The sequence below is a fragment of the Arachis ipaensis genome, chromosome B03, assembly GCF_000816755.2.
Source record: "Arachis ipaensis cultivar K30076 chromosome B03, Araip1.1, whole genome shotgun sequence".
In the NCBI taxonomy this organism is placed as follows: domain Eukaryota; kingdom Viridiplantae; phylum Streptophyta; class Magnoliopsida; order Fabales; family Fabaceae; genus Arachis; species Arachis ipaensis.
In genome coordinates this window covers 112467810-112472656 of record NC_029787.2, presented here as the reverse complement: position 1 = coordinate 112472656, position 4847 = coordinate 112467810, and positions in this window count along the sequence as shown.

The window sequence follows — 4847 nt, the reverse complement described above, 5'->3', positions numbered from 1 at the left end:
ATACACAAAATAAATATAAAAATATAATATAAAAAAATTACATTTTTTTCTCAATAAAGCTCTATCTGTAACTAATACATCTTTACTAGAAATAGCATACTACGTCTTGAAACCAAGGCTTCCTATTTATATTACCTCTATGGCAGCATAATGAAAACATCTTCTTAAAAGATCATGTTCCAACTTGATTTGATTATACTTTTGAGCCAATAGGATTTCTAGTCATTTAATGCTTTTGCGTAGTCTTAAGCAAGTAGCTTTCAATTTCATTCACAATTCTATTCAGCAGCTATATCCAGGATTCCACAATGTTCCTCCAACTAAGGCTATCTTCATTGCACTTTGATTTTAGTTCAACTTGCAATACATTGAGAAATAAAAATTGATTTGAAATAAAAATTGATTTTGATTTCTTCCCATATTAATATAAATATATGGGTCAAGTTTAAGTCTGTTATTTATTAAAGGATTTTTTTCAAAACAATAAGCTTAAATAATATATATTAATAATAGATCAGCTGTGACTGAAAGACTAGGAGTTTAAAGAAGAGTAAAGTAAGAGTAAAGAAAAAGTAGCATCTATCAGGTATGGTTCACGAGTTCACGCACTAAATTGCTAGCTTCTTTCACTATCTCTGGTGCGGGCTTATTACCTTCTCAAAAACACACCGATTCCTCGCTTTCCAAGTGCTCCAACACAGCGCCGCTATGAGGAGGGTCTTTTGTCTACCGTCGAATTGAGCCGCTGCCCAGGATAAGACTCGTTGCCACCAATTGAAAAAAGTTTCTTCTTCTCTCATCCATAGGTCAGGGGTTATTAAGCTTAGGCTCCATATTATTGAAGACAGGGGGCATTGGAACAAAGCATGAGAAATTGATTCAGCCTTCAACATGCATCTTGGACAAGTGGCAGGAGTGGATGCGAACCGGCTGTGAACTTGTTGCAACACCGAAAGCTTTTCATGAAGACTTTTCCATAGAAAAATCTTAATTTTATGTGGTAATTTCAACTCCCAAATGCTATTCCAGACTCTGTTGTGTATGTTCTGGGACCTCAATGAAGTAGGAGAATGAAAGAATCCATAAGCAATTTTGTATCCTAACCCAACTTCATATATACCAGATTTTGTCCAGCACCAATTAACTTCATCCTCCTCGTCTGTTGGTTTGATTGAAAAAATTTTATTGCATATATCAACTGAAAAAATCGACTCAATCAGATTTTTATTCCAACTTCTATCAGGATTTAGTAACGCACTAACGTAATACACTTGCATATTTGGCGGGATTGTGAGTGCATTTTGAGGGACATTAAGGGGCACTGGTGGTGGGAGCCAAGGGTCATGGAAGATGCGAACATTAGTGCCAGAGCCTATTTTCCATAACAAGCCTTTCTCGATCACCTTGCGCCCTTCAAGAACACTTCTCCAACCCCACGACGGTACACTTCCTATCTCTGCATGTAGGAAATTTGTATATCTGAAATATTTAGCTTTGAGCATTCTTGATATAGTAGAATTAGGGTATTTCATTAGACGCCAACATTGCTTGCCCAATAAAGCCAAATTTTGCGCCCTTAGATCCTTGATCCCCAGCCCTCCATCTTTCTTTGGCCTCGTCATTGTGTCCTATTTAATCCAAACCATTCTTCGTTCTGCGCCTTTTTTACCCCACCAAAATTGCGAGAGCATGCTATGAATCTCAGTCAACAGCGTGTCCGGGAGCTTGAAACAAGAGAGTGTATAAATAGGAATCGCCTCTATAAAAAAAGTAGGCTGAAGACATGAAATTGTTGTGATATCTTATTATGAGTTTCTAATGTTTTGAATTTGTTATTCCTATAATAGGAGTATAGTTAAAAAAAAATTGATGTTCAAGTTAGTACGAATCACGAAAAATACTAAATTAAAGATCATATATGAGTGTACATATTTAAAAAAGTATATATAATATGAGATTACATTGTTTTGAGTTCATCTCCTTATTGTATGAGGACCAACTATGAGGTCATGAGTTACTTTTTATCTAAAATGATAAGAAGTTAAAAAGCGTTAAATAAAAAAACTTGAGTAAAATTTTTAAAGTATTTATTAACAAAATTCGTATTCATACGTTTAATTTTAAGTTAAAAGAAAAAGAAAAAAAAGGATAGTAATAGCACCAAATTAAAAAATGGAGGAGAATAATATTGAGAGAATTTATTCTTTTTTGTTTGTTTAAGAAGAAAATAGAAAGAAAGAAAATGGAAAAAAAATTGAAAGAAAAAATAATTAACTGAAAGAAAAATAATTAATCGAAGAGAAAAATTAAAAAGAAAAAGTTAAATAAGTATAAAAGAATTAGTGGAACCTATCAAAAAATTTTTTCCTCTAATGTTGGATGAAAAAATAATGGAAAATTTGGATGGAGGAGATGAGAGAATTTATTCTTTTTTGTTTGTTTAAGAAGAAAATAGAAAGAAAGAAAATGGAAAAAAAATTGAAAGAAAAAATAAAAAATAAAAAGAAAAATAATTAATCGAAGAGAAAAATTAAAAAGAAAAAGTTAAATAAGTATAAAAGAATTAGTGGAACCTATCAAAAAATTTTTTCCTCTAATGTTGGATGAAAAAATAATGGAAAATTTGAAATATTCATCCTAATTACCTGGATTATGTTTAACATTTTTATCTGCACATGGTTTCCATAAAGATGCCTGCTGATATGGTTCAGCCCATAAATTGGATGGCTCTTGCTTGAACTCTTTCTATTAATAAATTAAAGTCAGCATCATAATACACTAATGAATTATTAATTTTGACAATTATCTAACAAGAAATACCAATCAGAAATTTTTATACAAACCTCAGCAAGAGCACTGCCAGCCATGTTTAGAAGTCGATCATACATTTGAATTGGCGATTGCTTCATGTCGATGTTGGAATCTTTAACCTTATTCCATCAAATTAAATGCGTAGCAATTACAAACAAGTATCAATGCAAAATATCACATTATTTATTTTAGTTGCACTAGTTAACCTTAAATTACTCTGCTCTATTTGAAAATTCAAGAAGGGTGTTGAGAAGCATGCATGGATGATTTGCTTATACCTGAAGAAACGCACTTGAATTATTTGATGATGTAGTGGGTTGAGGATTTTCAAACTCAAAGAAAGAGATGAAAAAGGAATCAATGAGGAAGAGGCAACCCAATAATGCAAGAACAACAACAATGGTCTTGATGTGCTTTTGTAGCCACAAGTGCTTTTTCCCAACATAGATTCCCCTACAAGAATAATAATTATACTTTGAAGAATCACTTCTCAGCCCATAATGATGAAGCAACAAAGTTTTTTTCACCCTCTTCCATGAAGGAAGAATATCACAACTGCTTGTTATCCTGTGATCTTTCATTATAACACTATACCCTCAAACAATTCAGCTCAAAATAGCTAAGACATTGATATTAGCAAGTGTACTCTAATAAAACATGCATGCAACTAAAAGTTCGTTTCTGTGGTTTGTTATTCTTATAGTTTCTAAAACCAAACTATGAATAATCCAATAGAAAAGGAACAAATAAAGGTTAGTTCTTCCTTGTATGAATTCAAAGTGAAGCGAAGAAGTAGAAGTAGGTGATGTAGATATATAGTTAAGTAAGAAAAAAGTAGAAAGAGTGAAATCCAAGCGAGTGATGAAGACTCAACCATATATGCATTACCTTACGGCACAAGAATCCCAACAATAAGAACAGCTACTTCCTACCAAACTCAACCAGCGTTGGGGTGTAGGTACACCTTCCTGCAAGCCTTCCAATTCCATCTCTGCAGAAATCCAAACAATCACAGCACTCTTAGCGACAATATAATTTTTTCCTTCTCCGTTTTTCTATTCTGGACTTTTAATTTCGTTCGTTCCAACATGGCTTTGTTTGTTTACGTTAGTTGTGTGATTTGGTTGCCACAGAACCTCATGTTTCCTATAAAGCCGTTGTACTAGTATGGCTAATAACTTGGTGTATATATATACATATAAAACTACGTTAAGTGCATACAAACAAATCAATAATTATTGTTACGTCTAGATCATTTTTTATTAGCAATAATATAGGTTCATTTGTAATTAATTTTATAATAAAAATATATAAAGAGTACATAATTTTTTTTTATTTTTTTTATTTATTAAAAATTATCAAAATAAAAAAAAAATCTTCGCATACTATTTTTGTATTGAATTAACTCAATTTAATCTAATTTATTTGGAACCGCTTTTCGATCGAATCAAAATAGACCTGCCTTTAAAACCCCTCCCTAATTCAAACGAAGCAAATTGGAATCCGGAAATTGAATTTGGTCAAATTTAGGTTCAATGCGCCGTTAGTATTAGTCATACATGGGGAAGGAAGATCATTGTTAGTTCTCCCAAGTCCCATCTCCACGTCTGTGCCATGCTCATCTAAATGTCACTATCACTCACATCAACGAAATTAATTTACGAGATCCGTTGAATTTTAAACTGAAAACGATTCTATTCGAATGTACCTTACTATCGGGATTTAGAGAAAAACCATTAAAAAACATTACTCTCAACTGTGGAAATAGAAACATGTATTGGGATTAGATTATTTGGAGAGTGTTGATTAATTGGAAGTTGCAATATTCAGCGGCTTGTAATTTACCAATTCATTTAACGTGTTTATTCGTAGAGTGAAATTCATTACAAACTTTATCCGTTCTCAACTGTGGAACATGTATTGGGATTAGATTATTTGGAGAGTGTTGATTAATTGGAAGTTGCAATATTCAGCGGCTTGTAATTTACCAATTACCAATTCGTGTTTATTCGTAGAGTGAAATTCATTACAAACTT